At 45.7% G+C, this 27,934-nt stretch overlaps 1 protein-coding gene and 1 pseudogene across 1 annotated transcript in view; one reads left to right on the top strand and one right to left on the bottom strand.

Moving 5' to 3' along the window:
• Positions 1 to 363: 363 nt before the first annotated feature.
• Positions 364 to 3,439, bottom strand: LOC138921106 (thyroid receptor-interacting protein 11 pseudogene; annotated as a pseudogene).
• A 337-nt stretch (positions 3,440 to 3,776) lies between these two features.
• LOC138921107 (zinc finger protein 892-like) overlaps positions 3,777 to 27,934 on the top strand; it is a 101,922-nt gene continuing 77,764 nt past the window's right edge. Inside the window, exon 1 of the mRNA XM_070253484.1 lies at positions 3,777 to 3,928. The gene's annotated coding sequence lies outside the window, so the exon portion shown is untranslated. The remainder of the gene's footprint in view (positions 3,929 to 27,934) is intronic.

Below are 27,934 nucleotides of genomic sequence, written 5' to 3'. Positions count from 1 at the left end.
ACGCTTCCTGGGCTGAGCGGGGAGCTGTCATGGTGGAGAAGCTCCCTGAGACTCAGCTTCTAGAAAGTTCACGAAAAGCTCCGAGAAGGAACTCTTGAGCTCGGATTGCTGGTTGGGTCTCCGAGGAGGAGGCGTGTCGGGGGCACTGCGGGATCCCAGCCGCCCAGTCACCCATCCGGTAAGGCCGCCCTGCTCTTCCTGCAGCAACTGCTCCATGTCCTCCCTTTCCACACCCAGGGTGCTTCCCATCCGTCGGAACGCTTCCCGGCGTTCCTGTCTGGCGCTTTGCAAGGCGTCTGTGAAGAGCTTTCTCAGGAGGGCCTTGTCTGCTTTTCCTTCCAGGGTGCTCACTAAGTCGGTCCACTTCTTTTGGACGTCCTCCAGCACTTCCTGTCGGGCCTCGTCTTGTCGCTGCAGTTCTCCGATCTGCTCCTCCTGTAGGCGCGAGGTGGCTTGCACTCTCTCCAGCCGTCCCTGCAGCGACCTCAGCTTCCCTTCCAGGCCTTCCCTGCAGCGACCTCAGCTTCCCTTCCAGGCCGTCTGCCTTTTGCATCCATTAGGCCAGGACCACCTTCAGGTTGGCCAGGGCTCCGGTGTGCTGCTTCTCTGCTTCCCGGGAGGCGGACAGCTGGAGGGCAGTCTCCTCTTTCTGCTCGGTGATGGCAGTCAGTTGTTCCTGCAGGGACCCGACCCGGGCAGCGGCCCGCTGGCTCGCCTTCTGCATGGCGTGGGAAGATGACAGGAGCCTCTGCTCTAGCGCCGTGACTTTCCTCCTGAGTTGAGCCGCTCTGTCTTCTGCCAGCCGCGCTGCCCGGAGTTGCCAGTCTTCGCATTCTGAAGCCTGCGTCCGAGACCTCCCCAGCTCCTGGCCTAAGCGCGCTTCCTTGTCCCGCAAAAGGTGAACCTCCTCCCGCAGGGCGCAGTTTTCCACTCGTTCCTGTCTCAGCGCCAGCGCCGCCTCATCTCTCTGGTGCTGAAAGAGAATGCTCTTTTCCTGCATGGAGGTCACTGCATTGAGAAGCTGGCTTAATTCCCCAGCCTGGCCCTGTTCTTTTTCTCTCAGGAGGCACTCAAAAGCCAGAGCCTTCTTCTTCACGGAGACGCATTCGAATTCCTTCTCCCTCAGCATCATAGAGAGGCGCATGTTCGTCTCTTGTAAGGCTTGGTTTTCGGTGTCCTTCTCCCTGGACCTTTCCAGCAGCTTTGCATTTTCCTGTTTGACTTGGCACGCATCCACTTCCAGATGGACTATTCTCTCCTTCAGGTTTGTCACCGCCTGCCTCAAAAGTTCGTTTTCGCTTGCTTGGGTTGTGAGGTTTTCCCTCAGAGAGAGGAATTCCTCCCTCTGCGCCTCGATTAAGAGCTCTTTGTCCTCCAGCGTGTTCTGTAAAGCCTCTTGTTTCTCACTGAGCCGCTGAATTTCGGAATCCGTCTGTGCGTGTCGTTCTCTCTCCAGTTCCGAGGTGGCGGCCATCGCCTCGGACAGTCTCTGAGTCTCCTCCTGGAGGCTTCTGATGGCTGTGTCTTTTTCCTCCGTGGCTCTCCTTAAGGCTTCCACCTCTGCTGGCGGCCCTTTCGAAGACTTGCCCAGCGCCTCGGACTTAATTGCCTCCTGAGAGCCGGCTGCCTCGCAAGTCCGCGACGATGCGGCGGGCGGCTGTGGTGACGTGAGGTCGGGTGGACCCAAGAGAATCTCCTTGGCATTGCAGAGCTGCTCTAGGCCGAGCTGCATCTGTGCCAGTCTCTTCCCCAAGAGCCAGAGTTGGGTCGCATCCCCTTGAGGACGGGGGAATGGGGCGGCAGAGTGCATCTGTCGCCGACACCTCTCCTCGCTGTCCACTAAGGCCCGTGCCTCGAGTGGTGGGAGTTCTTTCTGAAGTTGGGATGACTCCCGCTGCAGATTGTGCACCTCGCTCAGCACCAGCCGCTGCCACTCCTCCAGCATGTTGACCCGCTGCTTCAACGTGTCCCGTTCCCGGAGAAGCTCCTCCAACTGATTCGCGTCCACGCCCCGAACCTCATGGCCAGCGTCGGACGTTTGCCAGATGGTCAGTAAAGTCTGACATTTCTGGCTCAAGGCACCGATTTCAATGTCTTTGGCTCGGACGAGGCGTGATAAGTGCCGGATCGCTTCTCGAAATATGTCCTCACCGCCGCTGTCAGATCGAGGGCGCCGTGTCTGATTTTCGCCTCGCAGCTTCCCGAGCTCTGCTTCTTTGGCCACCAGCAGGTCCATCATTGTGTGATACGCCCTTTTCAGGTGGCTGTTTTCCCTCACCTTCTCGTCGAAAACGGCCAACACGCGTTCCCTTTCCAAAGCATAGGCTTGCAGTTGCTGCTGGAGGCTCCCCGCGTCCTGGACGGAGGCAGCCGAAGCTAGGCGAGCGGGAAGGCCCTGGCTCTCCCAGTCTTGCGCCTGGATCATCTGAGTTCGTGGACCGGTCTCATCTTCGTCCGGCTCATCAAGCTGCTCGGTCAGAGGGATCGTCTTTTCGGTCCCAAGTTTCATCTCCACTTCTGCCGCTTCTCTCCCTTTTCCTAAAGGTTCGGTTTCAGCTTTGGCCCCATCATGCTTTTCACTTCCGTTTGGCCGACGAAGACCCGCCGCTCTCGCTCCTTGACAAATCTCAGCAGGTTTTGTCTGCACGGGCTGGGTCTTCTCGGGCGATGGGGTTTGGATGTGTTCTGTGGTGTTCTGCGCGGTCTCGCTTTCCTCCTCCTCGGCTGAAGAGAGCTGAGCGCGTTTTCTAGGCATGGGCTCGGGCGCCTCCTTAAGATCGCCCACTTGCCGTTTCTGCTCTTGGCAAGATGGAAGGCGTTGTGCCTTCCTCTGCTTTTGCTCTTCAGTGGTCCTTGGAGGATGCTGGGTTTCCTCCTCCAGGTGACCTTCGATCCCTTTCAGTTGAGACACCTCAGATTCTAGTTGTGTCACGGCGTCGAGGGTGTTCGGGTCAACCACAGGAGCGGCTCGAGCCCGTTGTCTCCGTGGCTCCAGGTCTTCCCTCAGGTGACTGCCTTCTTCTTGCAGGGAGGCGAGCCCCGTGTCTCCTTCCTCGAGGGTTTCCTGCAGAGTTGCGGTGTCTCTCCGAGCTGGAGTTGACGGTCTCTCCTTCTCGGGTTGTCCGGTCGCCTGAATGGCTTCCGTCTCCTTTCTCCCCGAGTCGGGGAAGTCTGGCAGCTTTTGCGTCCCCTTCCACAGCACACTTCTGGTGAAGTCAGAGAGGTGTGCGGGGAGGGAAGCCACGCTGCCGCCCACTCGCCCCAGGGAATGGCCTAAGCCGGAGCCGAGGCTGAGGCCGCCAAACCAGGAGGCCATGGCTGCGGGTCACAGCACTGACCTGGTGCGCTCCGCGAAGAGCGTCCAGCCCAGTCGGACAGTCCCGCCAAGTGTCAGGGCCCCGGTGGCTGCGCGAGGCTAAGAGTCAAATCACAGCCAGGCGTTGCTAGGCAACGGCGGGCTGGCGGCCTGGGGGCGGGGCCTGGGCGGGGCCGGGGCGGGGCGCGGGCTCCAACCGTCGGGCTCGGGCTCAGGGAGGGGCTGCCCGCAACTGCGAGGCCGGCCGCCTGGCCCTCACCCATGGCGGCCTCCTGGCCCGCGTGCCCCGCTCCTCCCCCCGCACCCCCCACCGCCAGCCCCGTGGGCCTCCGCTCAGCCCCCGGGCTTCCCACCGCGGCGGTGGGCCCCCTTCTCCCTCTGCTTCAGTGCCGCCCCCGGGGGCCAGGCGGCCCTCCTGCCCCCTGGGGCCGCCCGCCAGGACCGCCGCGCTGAAGGCCGCCATCCGCACACCACCGCCACCTGTGCGCGTGGCAGCGCGTGTGGGCAGAAAGGACCCAAGGCTCTGACTGCCGCCAAGCGCCTCCCACGCTCTCTCCTGTCCTGCAGCCGGGGATTTTCCCAGCCGGCTTGGAGAACACTCGGAGGGCCAAGGTACGTGGGGACCCGCCTCCACCTGCAGAGTTCCGACGAGTGTGTTTGGACACACGTCGGCCCCCTGCGCGGAAGCACGACCCTCCTGAGCACCCTGACCATTGCCATCCCCCCCACAGTCGCCGCGGTCCTTGCCCCGCCGCCTCGCCCCCCTCTTCCTGCGGCCCTGCCTGGAGAAGCAGTCCCTCGGAGGAGTCTGGGGGCTCTCGGGCGCCACAGGCGGGGTGTGGCACACCGCGTGCACGCTGTGCGCCCGCTTCTGTCAGCGCGGGGCGGACTCTCATAGGGAAGGGACTCTTCCCCATGCATCGAGCCGGCGGTGGAGCGGGGAAAGGACCCAGAGGTGCTCGTGGAGTGCGCGGCCCCCAGCTCCGCTGAGCCCGGCGGAACGTCGTCCTCGGGGCCCGACTCGAGGCCGGCGGCCGAGGCCCGGCTGCGCCCCGCGCCCTGGGCCTGCCGTGCGCTCCTGCCCTGGCGCGGGACACGGGGGCAGTGCGGCTGGCCCCGCCGGCCTGGGGACCCGCTGCCGCAGCTGCCAGAAAGTCCCGGTCAGCCAGCCCCGAGCTCCGCGGGCCTGGGAGCCGGGCGCCGCCGCCGCCTCCTCGACTTGACCAGGCGGGAGCAGCCGCCAAGCCGGCCCGGTGCGCGCGCCACGAACCCCGCAGGCCAGGGGAGCCGCCGCCGGCGCCGCCGCCGCCGCCAGGTAGTGGCCGTTGCACTGCGGGAGGAAGCGGGCCCACCAGAGCATGGGCAGGTGAGGGCCCGGGTAGGCCGCCTCCCTCCGTGCACCCGTCGGCGTCTCCACCGCCCGGGCCCCGCCCCCGGGAGCAGGGACCTGCGCCTTCTCCTGTCCTGCCGGCGACCCTGGCGCCCATGCTGGCTGCCTGGGGCCACGACTCCCATCCCTGGGGCGCGTGCAGCAGCACCGGCGACGGTGGCGCTGGGGGAGGGGGGAGCGCGGGGCGGGGCGCGGCGGGGTGGCGGGTGCTGGGACCGGATTCTCAGCCTTGGGCTCCAGCGGGGCGGGGGGGGGGCGAGGAAGGAGTGGCGTGGAGTGGTCATGCGGGCAGGGCGCGCCGCGCAGACCCTTGAGGTCCAAGTGCAGACAGAGGAAATCAGTAAAGGGGCTTCCAGCCGGTGGGATCCCCTCGGTGCGTGCGTTTCCCTCGGGCCTTCAGGGAAGCGGGAGGCGATGCTGCCTCCAGCCCAGGGAGAGGAGGAAGTAGCGGTGCCAGTTGTTGACCCCGCGAAATTTGGAATCGGGAGCAGGATGCAGGCTCCGGGCGCCAGTGAAAGGAAAAAGGGTTCTCCCAATCCTCTTCCTCAGTTAAAGGGATTGTCTTTTGAATTTGAAGTTTCATCTCCCATTCTTGCTCTTTTCTTTCTGTTTCTAATCTTTTACTTTCAGCTTTACAGAAACTATGCTTTTCACTTCCACTTGTTATGCAAGACCCTGAACTTTTGTTTTTAAAAAAATCCCGGAATGTTCTGTTTGAATGTGCTGGGGTTTTTCAGGCAATTGTGTTTTGATTTGTTCTGTGGTGTTTTGCAAGCTGTGCATTTCCTCATGTTTGGCTCAATAGACTTGTGTGTGTTTCCTATGCATTTGCTTGTGCTGGTATGTCAGATCATCCTTTTCCTGTTTCTGCTCTAGGAAAGACGGAAGTCGTTGTGTCTTCCTCTGCTTTTGCTCTTCGGTTATCCTTTGACCATGTTTTGTTTGCTCCTCCATATGACCTTTTATCACATTCGACTCAGAGCCCTCAGATGGTAGTGGTGTAACAGCGTCTAGCAGTTTAGGATCAACCACAGGTGAGGCTGGAGCCTGTTCTCTCAGTCGCTCCAGTTCTTCTTTCTGGTGACTGTTTTCTTCTTCCAGGGAGGGAAGCCTTGTGTCTTCTTCCTCTAGGGTTTCCTATAAAGTTTTGGTGTCTCTCAAAGCTGGAGTTTCCAGTCTCTCCTTCTCGGGTGGTACAGTTGCCTGAATGGCTTCCGTCTCCTTTCTCCCCGAGTCAGGGAATTCTTCCACCTTTTGCGTCCCCTTTCTCAGCACATCTTTGGTGAAGTTAGTGATGTGTCTGGTGAGGGAAGCCACACTGCTGCCCACTTGCCCAAGGGGCTGGCTTAAGCTGGAACCGAGGCCACCAAGCCAGAAGGCCATCGCTGTGGTTCACAGCACTGACCTGGTGCACTTCTCAAAGAGTGTCCAGCCCAGTCGGACAGTCCCACCAGGTGTCAGGTCACTCGTGACTGCATGTGGCTACGAATCAAAGCACTATGAGGCATTCTTAGCCAATGCCAGCTTGTGGGAGGGCCCTCCAACAGGGAGGGTGTGGCTGTAAACTCTGAGGCCTTACCTGGGACCTTACTAATGCCTCATCTACAGTCACCCATCCCTCCAGGTGCCTCTGTTCTTCCAGAAGACTTCTTCCAACCACCGTGGTTGGGGCTCTTCTCCCTCTGCTTCAGTGACTTTCCCAGTGCCAGGTGCCACTCCTGCCACTTCACTGTCAGCTGCCATGATAGCTGCTCTAAAGGCTGTCATCTCCAACCTACCTCCACCTGTACATGTGTGAGCAGGTGTGCTAATAGAAAGTACCCATTGCCTCTGAGCTTTTTACTATGTGTTCCATACCATCCACATCGTCCTTCAGCTGCTTATCTTCATGCCACAGTTTTTTTTTCAATTTGCATTAAATTGTACATAGTGATGCACATCCGCCTTAAGATTGCATCTCAGTACGCTTTGACAAATATCTATACCTGCGGATAAGCACAACCCTAGTGAAGACACTGAACATTTCCGGTGTGAAATAGGAAACCAAACAGGTCACTTATGTCTAAGGGCTTTAAAATGGAGCCAGAAACCCATTATGGAAATGGGTCTTATGCACGTCCTCATTGGGCAGAATATGATCTTTTGAACTCAGTCAAGACTCAAATATTCTGAGAATCCTGCAATCAACCTGCAACTTGTCACAGTGACAGACTTTTGCCTCTTTGTAGTCAGCCTTAGCAATTAATTATGTTTAGTCAAAATTAAGTTTCTGTCACCGACTCCAATTAACGTTCTTTGTAATGCAAATCTCCCTCTTTTGCCTTTAAAAGCCCTGGTTTCTTAGTCCCAGTGGGATGCTATTTCCAGTTGCTGCTCAAATCTGTGTACCCCTAATTGTAATTCTTTGAACCCAAAATGAATGCCTTTCTGCCTCTCAGTTTGGCTCTTTGCTTTGATGTTAACATACACGTACCAGGAGTAGGACCTGAAGCAATCTCCCCTTTGTGGACCGGCATCCTCAGGAACCGGATATGGTACCTACATGAGCCCCTTGTGCTGACGGTTTCCAGGGACCTGTGGCTCCTGCAATTGAGAGCCCTCCCACGTTCTGACCTCCTTCCACTTGGTTGAGTTCAGTGTCTTTTTGGGGATGGTTGACTGCCTATGAGACAATTGTCTCAGTGCCAGTGTGGCTTTTTTGGCTCAAGGTCATTGCCCCAGGAAGGACTTCCCTTGCAGAGTTTTCTCCCCTCTGCTTGGTGAGCACTCTGACATAATTGATGGGTTTCCCTATTGTCATTCTTAATGTTTTGTTTGCCCCCTTTTCTTTAACATGGGACTTTTATTTCCTGAAGTTCCTTGAGAAGTTCCTCCCTCATGATCTCCAGCTGGTTTTCTGTTGAAAACATATGGTCCCTTCTCTTGTAAATTTTAATCCCAGTGAACCAAGATTACTAAGGATGATTTGCAATTACAACTGGCAGTAGAAGGAACATCCTGATTTGATACTATCATTTAAAAGTGCATGCAGTTAAAAGCAAGGGCTTCAAAATTCCACAAAAGTTTTATTGAAAGTTTGGTTGTGTAGGGACCTGAAATTGGCCACCCCAAGATATGTCTCTTTGGCATCAGGATTATTTGAAGCTGATTGCTTTTGATAAACTGGGACAGGGAAGAAGGCTCTGAGGAATGGAACTTGCCCTTTGTTAGGACACATTTACATTTGTAAGGTAAATCTCCATCTGTAAAATGTGCCTCCCTCTCTGTACCAGGAAGAAGAAAGGAGATGCCCTTCTCTCTAGAAACTCTTACAATACCAAAGGCAAGGACTTCAATCTGCATTTTATTGTGCTAGTCTGGTAACCTCCTGTAACTGACTTCCCTCCCCCTCCCAATGTTGACATTTCTTTAAGGATTAAGCATCTTACCTTAGGCTAGGAACTGATTGTTGCACTCACCTGTGACCGCCCAGCTCCAGACACTAGACTTGCCTCCAGCTACACCCACCGAGATAGCAGACCCACTGCCTGCTGTGTCCATCAAGTGCCAACAGGGCAATCTTGTGACTATTGTGGGAGGGACATTTCAATCATATGTGAAACACCCTGTTTGGGGGTATATAACCACTATGTGCACCCCACTTCTTCGGTGCCCTTTCTTCCTTCGGGAAGAAATGCCCTGGGCCATGGTTCCTCATAAAGCTTTGTTTAATTTTCTCTTACTTTTCTGTCTCATGTGAATTTAATTCGTTCTCTGGCCAGACGAACCCACATTTGGGAAGAGGAAATGTCTTCCTCCCCTACAGTTTTGGCGTAGTCGGCAGTATAAAATTTCACTTGCTCCTGGACTGCTGTGGCTGAGAGATCCTGGACCCCTGACAAGAGCCGGCAAGAGGTAAGAGTTCTTACCACGTCAGTCTCCCGGATCTCTGCCTTCAGAGTCCAATGGAAGCAAGAGTGGTGAATTTTTTGCTCTTCTAAATTTAGATTAGCAGGAGAAAATGTTGGTGAGGCTAGTGACAAATAAAAATGGCAAGTAATAGGACATATTGGAATATATGAGGAAGCCATTTGGTGTAAACCTAATTCGGCCTGACCTTGTCTTTCCAAAAGGGCCTGGCCTAGGCCGTTGAGCATGCATTGTATATCTGCTTTAGAGATTCCCTATGGCAAAAGCAAAGGCCCTTGAGATAAAGGTGCAACTTCCCTCCCCGTCCCAATGTTGGCGTCTCCTTAAGGATTAAGTATCTTTCCTTAGGCTAGAAACTGATTGCTGTGCTCACCTGTGACTGCCCAGCTTGAGACACTAGACTTGCCTCCTGCTATGCCCACCAAGATAGCAGACCCACTACCTGCTGTGTCCATCAAGTGCTGTGCCGACAGGGCAATCTTGTGACTATTGTGGGAGGGACATTTAATCATATGTGAAACACCCTCTTTGAGGGTATATAACCGCCCTGTGTACCCCCACTTCTTTGGAGTGCTCTCTTCCTTTGTGGAAAGACTCTGCCGGGTTATAATCCTAAGATTTAAGCTCAGAATAAACTCACCCAAATTTTCGTTTATAGATTGGTTATGGATTATTTTCATCAATATGAGTCAGTTATAAGGGTAGGAGACCTGTGATTTATTCTGTGAACTGTCCTGCTGGGGTTGTGTGCCCTGCATAGGAACTGTTGTGTGACTCTTATCTTGATAAGCCTGTGGAAGAGGCCGTGAGGGCGACGTCTGATCTCTTCTTTTCTTTGTCTGTTTTGCTCATCATCTCTTCTGTTGTCACCAAGTCGAGGTTAAGTTCAGGCTGGACCTGACCAGAACCTGGACCTTCTGTAAAATCGAAAACTTGGGTTTCTCTGTGCCTTTGTGATGCAGTTGGACAGGTAGATCAACCTAGAATGTAATTTGAGTTACAACCCAGTTTCTGGGAAATCAAGAGCAACTGTGCTTAGAAAATCCTTGCAAGACTGGAAATACTGCTCTAGAGGCAGTTCAGATTCCACCCAGTTCCTTTATCTCGAAAAGGATTATCATCTCCCCTCTCCAGGAACCACTACCTAGCCAATCATTAATTCCTAAGACTGAAGAAAAAAAAGGGGAGGGGAAGAAAAAACAGCTTCCAAATTCTTTTTGGTAGCAATCTTGAGTTCTGCTAAGTTAAGTGATAAAAATCTGAGTCTCTGGCTAATTTTTGGATTGGATAGAACAAACGTTGCTAAACATCTAAGTTTATCTGCTTTTGGTTTTTATTGCAGAGATGCTAAAAGTCTTTGGGCCTTTTACTGTAAAGTGATGTGTTCCTAGAAATTATGAAGTGTTTAGAATGCTGATATAAAAGACAATTCATAATTGCTTACCTTTTTAGTGTTTACTAGGGTCTGTTAATGGTTAAAAGTTCTAGTTAACATATATAATTAAAGCTATTGGAAATTAATAAGGAAAACAGCTCTGCATTCAAGGAAAGTAAGTTTTCAGTAAAGAAGGTATAAAGAATGGAAATATTTTTGTTAGGTTGGTTAAGAAAGATAAATTTGTCCTAATGTACTAGAAGGGAAGAAAGAAAGCCTGGGACAAATTCTGAAGGCAAAAAGAAAGTTATAGAAGTTTTGTGAAAGAAATTCTGAAAGAGTTTTGTACCTGGTCAAGTTGGTTAAGATTGAAATGAATCTAATTAAGTAAATGGGTTTTAATATGAAAAAAGGTAAACTGGTACAAAAATTAGAATTTGGCTCTCTCTTAAAAGGATAATTTTCTTAAACTCTTAGTCTGCTCTTGATAACGAGATTATAAAAGGTTTTTCCTTCTGAGTAAGTTTACAAAAGATCTATGTTTTGTTGTATCTATGTTTATGTTTCCTAGGTGCAAAAGACAGAGGTCTCTCTATTATGGCTTTTTATTTATTTATTTATTTTTTGCTGTTGATACCTAAGCATTTTTTCACAGTGAGCATTGTTTAAATAAGTGTTTTAAAAACCTTTTGCTATTTTTGACAAGCTTCTCTCTCAAAAAAAAAATTATTCAAGTCCTAAATAAAGGTTTTCCTTTGACCTGAATGAAGGAAGAGAATTTCTCTGAGGATTTTCAGAGGGCCCCTGAGACTTCTCAAAGAAATTTGCTCTCTCTTCCTATAAGGTGGAAAATACTAAACTAATTAGGCTTATTTAGTATGTTAATTTACATTGGAAGCATTATCAGATAAGCGATGATAATCTTTCTTAAGTGGTATTATGTGGGTAAATGCTATTGATATAGATGTCTTAAAATTATATAGCATTCTTGAAATTCTGATCTGTCCTGGTTATCGGTCATAACTCCAGTTATTATCTTGAAGTGTTGCACGTCACAGAAGTAGCCAAGTTTCTTTGTCAGTTGCCCTTTTGAGTCTTTTGTCCACTTACAGATAGTTGCTGTTTTACTCTGATGCTTTTTGCTTTTGCAAATATGTCTTATCTTCAGAGACATTCATGGAAAAGACTCTGACACTTACTCTGGATTACAGTTTTCTGATAAACTTTCAGATTGTAAAACTGAACTGGGTAAGAAATTACAGAAATCTAAAGGAGAAACTGATGACCTGGTAAAACTGCTAATAGAAGATTAAGATCAAGAACAGATTATACAGGACTGAATGAACTGAGGGTGATAATTTTTGTGACTCTTATTTGAAATATTGTTGATTTTTTGATATTTTGCTTTGTTTTCTCAGATTCAAGAAAATCTTTTTCTCTTTTCTCTTATGCTAGCTATGACTTATAGCAATTTAGTGAAATTGAGTGAAGTTATACCTTTGTTAGCAAAACTGAGACATTTATCTTTTTCTCCCTACCTGATCCCTCGAGAGTTTGGAAACTCTTTGTGAGTATGGTTATTTCATGGCAATATAGTTATTTGCATAAGTTCAATAAGAATCTGTTCTCCTTATAACAGGACATTGGTTATCTTGCCAAGCTTTGACTGGAATGTCATATTTGAGAAAAACATACAGACTTGGATATGGCAATACTGCATTTGAGGAATAAGGTTGACTTTCTGGAAATAAAGCCACTTGGAAAAATGGGCCTGGTACCTTGCTTTACAGAGAGATTCCAGCAATCTTACCTGGTAAGTAAGGAAGCTTGCTTATCTGACAGGTGCAAGGAACCTTGGAATATTTTGGGGGACCTCAAGAAGAGAGGAATTCACCCAAATCTAAGGTATTGCAGGCGAGGCCTGATGGCACAAATCCTTGCCTTGGCTTTCCCGGCCTCAGGAGGTCTTTACAGTTCAATCTGAGGTTCCTCGTAAAAATTCCAGCAAAGCAAATTTAAGAGCCTATCTGATCAATTGCTATTCTTGCTGCACTTATGTAAATAATTGGGCCAAGTTTCTTGAAACTAAACTTATATTGCAAACCAATTAGTCTTCATTTGACTATCTTTGGTAAAAATGAGGGTGATTTTAGAGAGAAGAATTATGTTTCAGTGAAAAAACTATAATGCACATTTGTGGATATTAGATCCTAGTTCTGTTAATTGTCTTTGAGGCTTTTTCTACCTGTGAGCTGGACTGGATCCTGAATTCTTCTACTGAAATATCTGGTTCCAAACCTCCAAACTAATGTTTTCAATTTTTCGCTCATTTTCTTCTGGAATCATTGAGAATTGAACATGCTCTTTTTCCTGAAACCTTAAAAACTGAAGCTGAACGACTTGATAGAAACTTAAGAGAGATTCCTGTCTGTTGCTGTGTAAGCTGGAAGCCACTCACAAAGATACCTGAATGCCCAATGACGTCATCAGAGACCTTTCAAGCTACAAAAAGATGCTTTGACTCTGACAGCTAGAAGTCTTCTTGACTGCCTGCCCCCTGGATGCAGGAACTAATTTATAATTTGCTCCAACCATTAACCTTGTTAGCTTGCTTCCAACATCACAAGGGAGAGAAGACCACGACTGCATTCTATTGTTTAATTTGGTTTACAAATGAGTCTTACTTCAATGATAAGTGAGGATGTTACACTGTCTAGCCTCAAGAATGCCTGCTACTTTCTGTTAACTCTGCTAACCCAGTAAAAGATTTCCTTCTACAGGCTCAAGAAATTGCCATGGAACAAGAGAAACAGATATGGCAGTCAAAAGGAATTTTTGACACCCCCTCGCAGATGTGGTTCGGGCCCAATAAGAAACCCATTCGATGGGTCACAAGGCCACTTTCCGCTTCCTAAGAGACCCTTTGAGGTATGGCAATTGGACTTTGTCCAAATGCCACCATCTCAAGGATATAAATACATCTTGGTAATGATTTGCATGTTTTCCCATTGCATTGAGGCCTTTCCCTGCAGAAGAGCAACGGCTTTAACAGCAGGTAAATTACTATTAGAGAGAATAATTCCTGTTTGGGGAATTCCTACTGAGTTACATAGTGACTGGGGAACTCAAATCTGTTCGTAATGTTTGGCCAATTTTGCAGCATCTCCACTGTGCTTACCATCCTCAATCCTCAGGATTGGTAAAAGGAACTAACGGCACAACCAAAACTTAATTGGCAAACTTTCAGAAACATTTACTCTCTCATGGCCAAAAGCTCTTGTGCTAGTGCTCTTTAATCTTAGATCTATACTTTTTGTAAACATCGGCTGTCTCATTTTGAAATAATAATAAAACAGCCTATGCAATTGGATGAAGAAGTATATGAACCAGCTTTGCTTAAGGGATGTATTACATTGTTTTCATGGTCTTATTGTGGTGCTTAAAAGAAATGAAAGATTTGTAGCTGATTCTTTCACAGAGAAGTCCCAGAACTTAAGGATCATGGACTGTAACCGGAAGAATTTATTTATTGAAAGAGACATCAAATAAGACTCTTTGCAGCCCTATTGGAAAGGACCATACGAGGAGGAGAAGAAGACGACATCTGTTGTAGACAGCTGTCCCAAGACTCCGGACCAGGCCTGTATTCCCAACCTTATATCTCCTTATTTAAACATTTGTTGTGCTTAAACTGTATACCTATTTTATAATTTGTTTGGAATGCTATCATACTTAAAGTGATTAATTTGGAACAGACTGATCTTGAAGGCCAGGAATTTATCGAGTGACTCCTAATGGAACTCAGTGGTTATGTGGAACAAATCTTTGGCCTTGGCTACTGCCTGGATGGCTAAGACACTGAACACTGAGCTTCCTTTAAAAGCAGGGAAGGAGTCAGGCTGAGTTAAATCCTGATGTCAATCTCCCTTTCTTAAGGCCAGATGGGCTTGTTCAGTGTTACACTGGTATGGCTATATTTGCAGCTATATTTGCTTCTTCTTTGCAATTAAAATATGTCATTATTACATTTGGAAGCTCTGACTAAATTTACTCAAGAAGCCCTTAATGATAGTCAAGCAGGAATAACCTTATTCAAATACTGAAATGTCTTTAATGAGAAGGGCTGTCCTTCCAAACAGAATGCCTTTAGATATTCTTACTGCATCCTAATGTGGTACATAGACAATCATTCAGACTGAATGCTGTGCTTTTATACGTCATGAATCTTCCAATGTGTCATCTCTGCTAAAGCACATGAAGAAGCAGGTGGATACCTTATGCGATCCTGCACCTAGTTTGATTTGTTTCATTGGCTCCCTTTTCAGTATCAGTTCCCTTTTTCTATCCGGATTGGAATTCCTATTTCTATTATTTATTGGAATCCTTGTACTGGTCATAATATTCAAACGAATTGTTGTTTTCTTTACTCAGTGTTGTAAGAGTAGCATACAAACTCAAGTAATGATTGCTCAACGGCTTGAGATGGTCGATCTGTCTTATAACCCTGGACAAATTTCCTTTTCTGATAGGGACTATGACTAAGAATTCATTTCAGACTAATCCTTTCAAATACGTTGAGTTATTATTGTTACTGTACTTGTTCTATAATCATATACAATGTAAATGTGAACTGTCATAGAAAAGCACGTATACAATGTTTGTGCAACAATCTAAAATTAATTGGAAATTACATGACATGAAATACTTCCTCTGTTAATATATATATAACTCTATGCTTGTCCACTATTTCCCCCCAACGTGGTCGGCTAGGCAAATAAATGAGCTCAAAGCCTAGCACCGAGAGACATGATGGACCCAGGGCAGGCAGCAACCACCCTGGCGCCGAGGAATAATATTTTGATCATAAATGCTTTCTATCGAAAGATTAGAGATGAAAAGGGGGAAATGACAAATAAAAATGGCAAGCAATAAGAAATGGACAAATTCCTAGACTCCTACAGTCTCCCCAAACTGAATCAGGAAGAAATGGAGAATCTGAATAGGCCAATCACAAGTAAGGAAATAGAAACGGTAATCAAAAACCTCCCCAAAAATAAGAGTCCAGGACCAGACGGCTTCTCTGGAGAATTCTACCAAACATTCAAAGAAGACTTAATACCTATTCTCCTCAAACTGTTCCAGAAAATTGAGAAAGATTGAGAACTCCCTAACACATTCTATGAAGCCAACATCACCCTGATCCCCAAACCTGACAAGGACAACACAAAGAAGGAGAACTACAGGCCGATATCACTGATGAACATAGATGCAAAAATCCTCAACAAAATTTTGGCAAACCGATTACAGCAATACATCAAAAAGATTATACACCATGATCAAGTGGGATTTATACCAGGGACACAGGGATGGTTCAACATCCGCAAGTCAATCAACGTGATACACTACATCAACAAAATGAAAAACAAAAACCACATGATCATCTCAATAGAAGCAGAGAAAGCATTCGACAAGATCCAACACCCATTTATGACAAAAACCCTCAGTAAAATGGGTATAGAAGGAAAGTACCTCAACATAATAAAGGCCATATATGATAGACCCACAGCCAACATCATACTCTATGGACAAAAACTGAAAGCCATCCCTCTGAGGACAGGAACAAGACAAGGGTGCCCACTTTCACCACTCCTATTCAACATAGTAGTGGAGGTGCTGGCCAGAGCAATTCGGCAGGAAAAAGAAATAAAAGGAATCCAAATAGGTAACGAAGAAGTAAAACTCTCGTTGTTTGCAGACGACATGACCTTATATATAGAAAACCCCAAAGAATCCACAGAAAAACTATTAGAAATAATCAACAACTACAGCAAAGTAGCAGGGTATAAAATTAACGTGCATAAATCAGTAGCATTTCTATACACTAACAATGAACTAACAGAAAAAGAACTCAAGAACTCAATCCCATTCACAATCACAACGAAAAGAATAAAATACCTTGGGATAAACTTAACCAAGGAAGTGAAGGATCTATACAATGGAAACTACAAGACTTTCTTGAAAGAAATTGACAATGACGTAAAGAGATGGAAAAACATTCCTTGCACATGGATTGGAAGAATAAACATAGTTAAAATGTCCATACTACCTAAAGCAATATACAGATTCAATGCTATCCCAATCAGAATCCCAAGAACATTCTTCACAGATATTGAACAAACAATCCTAAAATTCATATGGGGCAACAAAAGACCGCGAATTGCTAAAGCAATCCTGAGCAAGAAAAACAAAGCCGGCGGAATCACAATCCCTGATTTCAAAACATACTACAAAGCTACAGTGATCAAAACAGCATGGTGCTGGTACAAAAACAGGTCCACAGATCAATGGAACAGAATTGAAAGCCCAGAGATAAAACCACACATCTATGGACAGCTAATCTTCGACAAAGGAGCAGAGGGCCTACAATGGAGAAAAGAAAGTCTCTTCAACAAATGGTGCTGGGAAAACTGGACAGCCACATGCAAAAGATTGAAAATTGACCATTCTTTTTCACCACACAGCAAAATAAACTCAAAATGGATCAAAGACCTAAAGATTAGGCCTGAGACAATAAGTCTTTTGGAAGAGAATATAGGCAGTACAACTCTTTGACATCAGTTTCAAAAGAATCTTTTCGGACACTGTAACTCCTCAGTTGAGGGAAACAATAGAAAGAATAAACAAATGGGACTTCATCAGACTAAAGAGCTTCTTCAAGGCAAGGGAAAACAGGATTGAAACAAAAAAACAGCTCACTAATTGGGAAAAAATATTCACAAGCCACTTATCCAACAAAGGGTTAATCTCCATAATATACAAAGAACTCACACTGCTTAACAACAAAAAAACAAACAACCCGATCAAAAAATGGGCAGAGGACATGAACAGACATTTCTCAAAAGAAGATATGAATATGGCCAATAGACACATGAAAAGATGTTCATCATCGCTAATCATCAGGGAAATGCAAATCAAAACTACACTAAGATATCACCTTACACCCGTTAGATTGGCAAAAACATCCAAAACCAAGAGTGACAAATGTTGGAGAGGTTGTGGAGAAAAAGGAACCCTCATACACTGTTGGTGGGAATGCAAACTGGTACAACCACTATGGAAAACAGTATGGAGATTTCTCAAAAAGTTAAAAATAGAAATACCCTGTGACCCAGCCATCCCATTACTGGGTATCTATCCTAAGAACCTGATATCAGAAATCTCAAGAGTCCGTTGCACCCCTATGTTCATCGCAGCATTATTTACAATAGCCAAGACGTGGAACCAGCCTACATGCCCAGAAACTGATGATTGGATAAAGAAGATGTGGTATATATACACAATGGAATACTACTCAGCCATAAAAAAAGACAAAATTGGCCCATTCACAACAACGTGGGTGGACCTCGAGGGTATTATGTTAAGCGAAATAAGCCAGTCAGACAAAGATGAACTCTATATGACACCACTCATAGGTGGAATTTAGTATATTGATATGGAGATGTGATCGGTGGTTACCAGGGAAAAGGGGGGGGTGGGGGGAGGGCACAGAGGGGGAAGTGGTGTACCCACAACATGACTAACAAAAATGTACAACTGAAATCTCACAAGGTTGTAATCTATCATAACATTAATAAAAAAAAAATGGCAAGCAATAGGGTATATTGGAGTATATGAGGAAGACATTTGGTATAAACCTAATTTGGCCTGACTTTGCTTATTCCAAAAGGGCCTGACTGTGGCTGTTGAGCACGCATTGTATATCTGCTTAGACATTTCCTGTGGCCAGAACAAAGGCCCTTGAGAAAAAGGTGTATCTTCGCCCCCACATTAGCATTTCCTTAGGGATAAGCATTTTTCCTTAGGCTAGGAACTGATTGCTGCACTCACCTTTGACCACCCAGCTCACCTGTGACCACTCAGCTGGAGACAACAGACTGCCACCCTGCTGTGTTCACTGAGACAGAAGACCTACCTGCTGTTTCCATCAATCGCTGTGCCGACAGAGCAGTCTCGCGACTATTGTAAAAGGGACATTTCAATCCTATGTGAAACATCCTCTCTGGGGGTATATAACCAGTCTGTGCACCCCACTTCTTTGGTGCCCTTTCTTCCTTTGGGAAGAAAGGCCCTGGGTTATAATCCTCAGATTTAAGCTCAGAATAAACTCACCCAAATTTTCATTTATAGATTGGTTATGGATTATTTTTCGTCGACAATAGAAACTAATCTAAATGTTTGTCAAGTTAATGTGATATAAAATAATCTTTGGTAAATAAAAGCTTGTCTAAGTTTGTTGGGTTAATTAAAATAGGCATGTCCTGAGAGTTCCCAGCATAAAATAGAAAACTTGTTTTACCTAGCTTTACTAAAAATCAAACAAGTTTACATTATCTCTGCTACAAAATTTGTCAGCAGAAAAGTGATGGCTGCCTTTGTCTAATGTCTCATGACGTTAATTAATTAATAAATATTATTAATATTATTAATAAATAAATAAATAGTTGATTAAAATAGGCATGTCCTGAGAGTTCCCAGCATAAAATAGAAAACTTGTTTTACCTAGCTTTACTAAAAATCAAACAAGTTTACATTATCTCTGCTACAAAATTTGTCAGCAGAAAAGTGACGGCTGCCTTTGTCTAATGTCTCATGACGTTTTTGTAGGTAATGTAAACAAAATTATTAGGAACAAGTAAAGTAAATGATGTAAGTAAGATAAAAGTTTTTAGCTGAACTTTTTAATAATAGTCATGTGTTATGGTATAAGTACTTAAAAATAACTTCAAAACCTCTTGGTAACTTGAAACCTCAGAGTTTTACTAAATTAAGCTAAATGCTAGAAATTTATTGAGTATCTTGACCATTTCCAGACAAGATAAAATAGTAAAACATTAATTACTAAACATAGGTTTATCTACTTTCAGCTTCTGATTAAAACAAAAAACCTAAAAGATGTTTGGGTCTATTAGTAAACATGTCTTGTGCCACACTGAACAATGTATGCTATAAGGAAATGTATGTTTTCAGTAAAAGAAGGTATAAGGAATGGAGATGTTTTAAGAAAGTAAATTGGTCCTAAAGTCAAAGTGGTTATGGGAAAGAGGAAAGAACAAACTCTGAATATGAGTAAGAAAGTCACTGAAGGTTTGTGGAAAAGGAACCCCGAGAAAAGAAGTTTTCCGCCTAGTCAAGCTGGCAAACGTTGAAGGAATTTAATTAAGTCAGCGTTTCTAAGACCAAAAGTAAGCTGGTGCAAAATTAGAAACTTGGCTTTCTCACTGTTATAAGGATGAGGTTTTCTTGGGCTTCTAGTCTGCTCTTGATGAAGAGATTATGAAAGGCTTCTCTTTACATTTGATAGTCTGCCTAAAAGGCAAAAAAGGGATTTTATGTTTTCAAAATCATTTCCCGTGTTGCTTTTATCAGGTCTTTGATTGCGAGAGCTAAGGGTTTTCTTACGGCCATTTAACTTTCTCTATTCGTCTGAAAGTCTTTGTCACATGGTCGAAGGCATAACTGAGTATTAGCTCACAGTGACCTATGATCCTATTTGACCAAGGGTTTTAAAACTGATTTGAGATTTTTTGATGAACTTCTGAAAATCAAATTCTAAATGAAGTCTTTTTCGACCTCTAATTAACTTTGGGATTTTTCAGAGGATCCCTGCAACATCTTAAGGACTCGTTCTCTCTCCTTATAAAAAGAGGGATATGATACTAATTAGGCTTATTCAATAAGTTAAATTACATGGGAGGCATTTTCAAATAAGAAATAACATTTAGACTTCTTTATGTTGTATTTTCATAGGTATATAAATATTCTAGAAATTATGTGAAATTCCTACAAATCTGATATGTCCTGATAGAATGTTATCAGTCATAACTCTATTACCTTAAAATGTTGTATGTCACAGAAATGACCAAATTCCTTTCTCAACTGCTGTATAATGAACCCTTTTTAAGTCCTTTCTCAGTTAGAGTTACTCTGACAATGGTTCATAGAAAGGAAACTCATCAGACTTAACTGGGTCTCTGTCATCAAAATTGAGGCCACCCTGCGAGGACTGAATCTGAGCATCAGGAACATGCCCTAGCTGACTCTCGTGCAAAGGCAGCAACATCAGAATCTGTAGAGACTGGCATGTGTGGATGAAGTCCCCTCTGTCTCTGCAAAGAATAGCCCCTCATTGCCAGACTTTCATTATCCTGACGTGTTCTTGTAACACGGCAACTGTCTGGTCCTGAATCAGAGGAATTAAGGTGTGTAAATAGTGGCTGTACATAAACAAACAGTCAGGGCTATGGGAAACCCCAAACAGCTGCTTGGTTCTGGCTCCCTGGCAAACCCCACTTTTGGGTTTTTGCATTTCTTTCCCCACCATAGTGCATTAAGCAAAACTCTATCCCTAGAGGCCTCACATCTCCTCCCCCTGGACCATTTGAGCACTTGCAGCTGGATTTCATTCAGCTGACGCTTAATATGGGTTAGCAGCGTGTTCTGGAGTGGAAAGAAATCTGGGATCTTTGCAGCTCCTTCTGATCCAATCTTCCCAGGCCTTTTATGTACTTGACATATTGTGAAGTCCTAGAATATCAAACAGGGTATGTATAGGCAAGTGAAAACCCACTTTTACTGAGAAATAAATGAATCCTAAAAGGATGTGGTCATACAGCATCATTCTTATATGTGAAGGCAGCATGTGTCTCTAACCTGGAATTCCCTTTGTGGCTGCCGTTCCCACCGTGGGCATGGCAGACCCTTCAGGGACTGGACGTTTGGGCACAGGGTCCTAGAATCAGTATGTGCACCTCACATTCCTGTCAGACTACAGATGATTTGAATACGTCATTCTATTTATGTTTCTCACATATTGGTAGATGCCACAGTAATTAATCCACTGAAAATTCATTTAAAAATATTATTGCACTTCTGTCTGCCTTGTGTGTTTGTGTGTGTATTTTCTCCAACATAGATATTAAAAGGACAACAGGCCCCCGGTCCCTTATCTAAAGTCGTTGGGGTCAGATGAGTTTCAGAATTCAGAATTTTTCAGATTTTGGAAAAGTAATAATGTGTACATGTCGTTTTTATATAATGTCTCCAGCAGGGTCTGGGGCAGCAGCCCTTAGCCAAACATGTTAGCATTTCTGTAGCAAAATATATGAATGTATCTCACACCGAATGGAATACATAGAGATGATAAATAGCTTCATGTTACTTCAGGTCCAGTTTCGCTGCCTAGTGAGGTATAAAAAGATTTCAAAATGCTGGATAAGGGATATGGACCCGTCTTGCTTTCAGTAATGTTCCAATAGACAGAGCCTGTGAACTTTTTAGACTTTTAGCGCTGTTTCCCATACTCCAGGAAGTTGGAAGCCACAATTACACTCTGTAAGCAGGGGTCACAGACTCCAGTGCCAGGGCAGGTAAAATTAAGAAGCGAAGTGGGCGGTTGGTTAGAAGACAGTAGTGAGTGTGAGGACTGTGATGAGCTAGTGGGTCCGTGTCCATCTGCAGGAGCTGGCTGCTCTCAGCTCTAGCCACTTGTTGCCATGGGGAATGTTCACACAGTGTAGCCACATCTTCCCATGTTCACCGATCCCCCAGAATGCTGATTTCCACGTAAAGTTTCTGGACATTTAAATGTTGTCAACTAAAAAGAAAAATCCCCTGTGGAGGCCAAAGAAAACATATCTGCAAGCTTTCTCTGGCCTTGGGCTGCCTGCTTTGACCTCTGCTCTGGAGACTAATTCTCCCGAGGTGAAAGGCTGGACGGTCGTGTTTACATAATGAGCTGCTTCTTGAGATGGGACGGGACGTGTGTTTTATCGTGATTCATTGTACTTTGCATATAGGTTAGAAGTCTTTGAGTGTAAAAGACGTCACAGTAAAAAGAGAACATGAAAAAGTCAATAGACACTTTGCTTTAGAATTGCCTTATTTTCTAGCCAGCGGGAAGTTTTCTTTTGCACTTGTGAATCTGAAACTTTCAAGTTACTTATCTTGGAAAAGGGAATGAAAGCCTCAAGTTAAAAAGGAGCATCTTTGTACAAAGTTTGAGTTGAGGGAGTTTAGACTATAACGCCCCTGCCTGTCCAGGGCCCTCGTGATGGGAAGTGATATTGCGTATCCACCCTTGTATTGGGACAGGGAAGTGTCCTTGGTCTCCTCTCTTTTCAGACCACACCCCCAGGTGATGTCAGCCCCATAACACCACCTCGTGGCTGATGGCTCCCAGTTTTCTGCCTCCAGTCCTGGCACTTCTTCATCCTTACATTGATCTCTGCCTTGGACGTCTCCCTTAAATGTCCTGCTATCATTGAACTCCTGAACTTCATCCTGAAATGGGCCTCCTTTCCCTGAATTCTCTAGTCTATATGTCGGCCACCTTTGGCCTGTTGCCTGTTCTATGAAAAAGGTTTATTGGTGCCCCGTGCAGCACTAAGCCGCACAATTGAGTAGTTGTCGCGGGGACCGTATGGCCCCCAGAGCCTATGCTATGTACTGTCTGGCCCTTTACAGAAAGAGTTGCCGACACTTGCCCTAGTGCATTGTGTGCCCCAGTGCCCACTAGTGCACTGAATGTCACCACACCTCCTGGGTCACCTGTCAGGCAAATAAATGTTCAGAACTGCACAGAAATTCTTCTAAGCACCTACCGGGTAGCTGTCTACTGTCAGTGTGAACATTTGTAAATCAGCCAGCTTGGATTTCACGTGGTCATTGGATACTCGCAGATGCACGGGCTGGAGTGGCCGCTTGAACCCCTGCCCAGCTGTTCCTTGAGGAAATTCATCAAAGTGTTCTGCTCTGCTAGATCTGGTGAGGGCTAGCATAGAGGGAGCCGGGCACAGGCACGGGGTCTCTGAGATGTGCTTGGGGCTCAGGGAAGGCTTCTCTGACATGTGACACTTGGGCAATCTTGCTAACAGGCAGGTAGAGATGCGGGGCGATAGAGAATTCCAAGAGGGAAGAAAAATTCTTAGGGGAGACCTAACACACTGGCAGCTTTATCCTTTAACTTAACATTTTTTGTCTATGGATTGGAAAAAGACAATATCTGATTCTTAGCAGCAGCAAAACTCTACCCGGCTTTTATTTTTAAGTTAGGTAGTGAATGGCTGTGTATAGATCCACATGTTCTCAAGTCCAGAGTGAGTGTGGTGTTTAACTCAGAAGCCCCTGGATGCATTTCCATCCAACAGAAGGAGTAGGTTTGTTCTTCAAAGCTTTAAAAAACTTTAAAAGCAGCACACTCAACTTGTTTTGCTTAGCGTAAACTCATGGCCATCTTTCCCCAAAATAGACAGTTTTGTTGTAGGACGTTGAAAATCTCTTGAGGCATCATTTCCCACACCGTTACATGTAAGTTCTTTAATTTTCATTATACTTGTTCATCTCCTCTTACAATCTTTTCAAAACTCTGACTGCTTTTGCATTTTTGGACATGCAAGGATTCATAATACTCCCCAAACCACCACAAGATGGCAGGACACAAATATATGACCACCACTGACTGTGAAGACCAACTGTTGGAGACAGGCAGCATTGATTGGCTTTGTTCTCATATGGGCAAGACCATCATTAGAAAGCTTCTGTGCTAGTTTGGGGGGATCACAGCTGGAGGACCACTGCAGTAGAATTTGGGGAGCCCTTCTAGGCAGAAACCTGAGAAAACTGGTGCTTTAGGAAGACAAGTCTGGGGGAAGGTGGAGTGAGGATTGTGGAGGAAGGGAAAGAGGAGAAGGTGAAAGGAGACCAGTGAGGAAGCTAGTGCAACAGGGTAAGAGAGAGGACGACAGCCAGAGCGAAGACAATGGCATTGGAGACTCATTGGAAAAAGTATTTAACACCATACGTAGTGTTGGGGACAAAGAAGAAAGAAAGAGACGAGTCGAGGAGATTCGGGTTATGGTTGGATGTTATTTATTGAAAAGGTAACAGTGGTTCTTCATTCTTTCATTGTTTTAAAATGCTTCTGTTTTTAAACTTATAGTTCCTATATCTACCTTTTTGCTGGCTTCCTCTTCCAATGACATGACATTGTGTGTGTGTGTGTGTGTGTGTGTGTGAGTTTCAAGACCACCCTGTGTGAGTATCTGCGGATCTGTAAAGTGGTTTAAATCTGGGAGAGCTGCTGTCCTTCAGCTTTTCTTTTTCAGTTATTCTTTCCTATTTTCACATCAAAATGAATTTAGGTATCACTTCTTTTCTAGTTCTTAGAAAAATTCATTCATAATTTTGGTTGGTTTGGAGCTCATTCATCCAAATATTTATTGGGTTTGTGCTAGGGACTAGGTCCTGAGGATACAAAAATAACTAAAACTCAGGCATTTATGGTTTAGTAAATCTGTGAACTAAGCCTTGGGGAGAATGGACATCTTTACAACATGACGCATCTCTTTATAGACACAAAGCTTTTATGTGGTTCATAAGTTTTGTTGTTATTGTTGAGAATAGTACCTAATTAGGTTAGCTGGTGAACATGGGTGATATTAACGTTTGTATATATTTATTTACTTTACAACATATTTAACTCATATTGATAATTTTGTTACTTCTTTGAATTTCTATGTATATTATTTGTGCTACGTTTTTATTTCTTCTTTTCCTATTATTTATTTCAGTGCCTTCTTTTTCATTCCTTCTTTAATTGGTTAGACTCCAAACAAATGTGTAGCATATATTTGTTTGTAGCAATATTGTATAAAGGGCATGTGATTGCCCCCCTATTGGGCATTCCAGAAAAGTGATGAGGAATGTGTAAGTCCTGCTGAAATGCAAATGTCTCATCTGAATGGTTCCCTATGCAAATCTACAGGCATTTTTCCTCTCTTTTGGGCCACATCCCTTTTAGTATGTCTGATATTTGAACCTCATCCTGTGTCAGTCATAAGATTGGCAGGTGATCTTAAAGGCAGAATACTGAATTTCTAGTCATCCAACTCTATGGAGAAAATAGTGCAGTGGACTCAGATGAGGAAGGAATTGGAAGAGAAAGTTGAGAAATGGTGAGAGGAGTTTAAATGGTGCATATGTGGCAATACGTTCAGATAACTTCTAAAGAGGTGGTCAGCAGGTCACACGGCAGTGGACTTCTTTGGAGTCTTTGAATCTTAGAGCCATCTTTAGGAATAGAAACCTTGTTTCCCTCTGATTTAGATGGAGCTCTGACAACCCTCTCCCCAGAAACAATCATCTACACTCAGAAATTGGCATATCATTTCATGGACTTCCTAGACATCCTCAAGCCCATGACAAGAACCCCAGGGTCAAAGAAAATCCATTTATGTATTTGGGATCTCAAGAAGCCTACTCGTTATCAGAGATGCTTAGCTACAGTCCCTATGCTGGGAACTGGTCTCTAGAGATATGCTGTTTATGGACGTGTACGTCCCACGTCTCTGTGTGTGTTGTCCTCTAGCCTCCAAAACACACCCTTGAGGTCAATATGAGAGCCTTCCCCCAAAACACAGAAAAGCGATGGACCGCATATACTGCGGTGTTCCCCTAAGATTAGTACCATATAGCCTAGGTGTGTAGTAGGCTAGACCATCTAGGTTTGTGTAAGTGCACTCTATGATGTTCACATAACGACGAAATAACCTAAAGGCACATTTCTCAGAATGTGTGCCTGTCATTAAGCGACGCATGACAGTATATAGTGAGATCGTAGTGAGAAGATGGATCCTATATGACCACTAAAGAGAGCACACTAAGGAGATCCCGGGTCACTTCAACCACTGTAACGTACAAATACAGAGAGCACACCACCGTGCATTTGCTCTGGAGCCTCCGATGCCGTCTGCACACAGTAGCTGACTATGCCGCAGTCAAACCAAGAGCTCAGGTGAGCCCAGCAGTGTCACCTGAGCTGTATCTCTTGGGCAGGAAGATCAGAAGGTACACGGGCCCTACAAACATTTGGGATCATAGCTAAGAAATCTGAATTTAGTTGCCAGCTAGGGCCGCTCCTGGGAAATGACAGCTTCCATCACCTGGACATCTTGAGAACTCCTGATCTGGTGGGAATTAGAGTTCAGGCAAAACTCCATTAATCAGGGGTGACTGGGGCATCATCTCAGACTGACAATCTGAAGAATGTGTCCAGCCTCACTCATCAGGCTGTCCTGATTCCTTAAAGCTTGAAATGACATCTCCTTCCTCTCGGATCAAAGCCGAAGTCCCTTGCATCACACACTAGGCTTGGCAAGAGCTGGTTCCTTCTCCTTGTTCACTAGGTTCCAGCCGTACCAGCCTCCTTTCCATTTCTTGAAAACGTCAGGACCCTTCCTGCCTCCAGGCCTTTGCACACTCTGTGCCCTCTGCCAGGGGCTCAGAACGGCTTTGGCTAACCTAACTCCTCTTCGCCCTTCAGATAGCAACTCAGATGTCACTTGTTCTGGGAAATGTCTCCACACTCCTAAAGGAAAAGTTTTCTTTAAGAAAAGTTTTCTTGTTAGTACCTATCGCTTGTCTCCACAGCAGTGAAGTATCTTTATCGGTGTCGTTCTCTTGCCTGTTTATGATCTGCCTCCACCGCTAGCCTGTAATCTCCAAGAGGGAAGCAGCTGTCCAGGATGCTTCCTCTGCTGTGGTATCCCTAGTGTTACACACAGTACTCGGAATACAAAAGTACTCAACAAATATTTGCAAAATGTCTGAATGAACCTTCAGAACACGCTTGCTCACATTAAAACTAATCATCAATGAAACTGGAGCAGCTCAGTCCAACTCGACCCATTGCTGGCCCATAGCCAGGGCTCAATGAATATTTGTTCACCAACTGGCCAGTGTGGAAGGAAGTAATGGGAGATGTTGTCCAGACAGGCTTATTGCCCTTGGTATCTCCTTTCTAGTCCACCTCCTCAGCCGCAAGCATCCCATAAACATCTGCAACCTATGGTCCTCTGGGATGCTCTCCAAATTCTGCCTCCAGGACACACCAGCTTTGTTCAGCTTTCTCTATGTTGCCGATTATCTACTTTAGTTCCCCTTCCTTCTCCTTGTATGCTTGGTGGACCTGACGATTCTATTGCTGTTCCTTCGCTCTGCACTCTGCCACTGGAAACAAGTCCACCATCCTCTGGGACTCTGATATCAGTTCTTTTCTCTGTGTCCTGAAGCCCTGGACTAGTCCCGTTTTCTTGCTCAACTGGTCTTTAGAGACCACGGTCCAGACCAGAGAGTTCAAACATCACTCACAGGAGGGGAAGTCAGATGGTCATCATCTGCTGTGATTCCTATTGCTATTTTGGACATTTAACTGGTCGTCAATTAACTTATAAAACCAGAAAACAGACTGGCCTGCTTTATAAGTGTGCATCCAGGCAGAGCACTAAAGCCAGGCCTCTTTGCCTGGCCAGATGGGCTTTTTGTGGATGGGTTACCTTGGCCAATGGCCGCTGCAGGCATTGGCCGGTTATCATCCTCCAAGTGGCCAAGTGTGGTGTTGGCTTCATTTCCCGACAGGGACTTGTCTGTGGGAAGAATTGTGAAGTGCCGAGGAAACCAATGGCCGTGGCTTCCTGGGACCCGGGAAAGAGTTAGGGCTCCTGCCCCCATCGCCTCTCGGCACTTCCTCCTGGGCACGTGGGCTGCTGTGTAGGCACGGTGGCTTCAGGCATATGCAACCCCCAACCCCAGGCATTAGCTGCAAGCACCTCTTTGTTTTCAAAAAGCTCATTCCTATTTCTCCAGTTTGGACAAAATACACAGAAGAACCTGATGTGAACTTCTAGGGCAACGGGCTTCAACCTTCACTGCATGTTAGAACCGGCCGAGAAGACTGAAAAATTCCGGAGCTCAGCCCCATTTAGGCCAAAGAAAAGAGACTCCAGGCCTCAGTGTCTGGACGGCTCCTCAAGTGATTCCAGTGCCCACCAAGGTGGAGCCCCGCTCACCCAGGCAGCGCCTCTCCCAGTCGCTTGTGCATAAGAATCCT

The sequence above is a fragment of the Equus caballus genome, chromosome 27 (genome assembly GCF_041296265.1).
Source record: "Equus caballus isolate H_3958 breed thoroughbred chromosome 27, TB-T2T, whole genome shotgun sequence".
Taxonomy (NCBI): Eukaryota; Metazoa; Chordata; class Mammalia; order Perissodactyla; family Equidae; genus Equus; species Equus caballus.
This window is presented reverse-complemented; position numbering and strand designations above follow the sequence as displayed.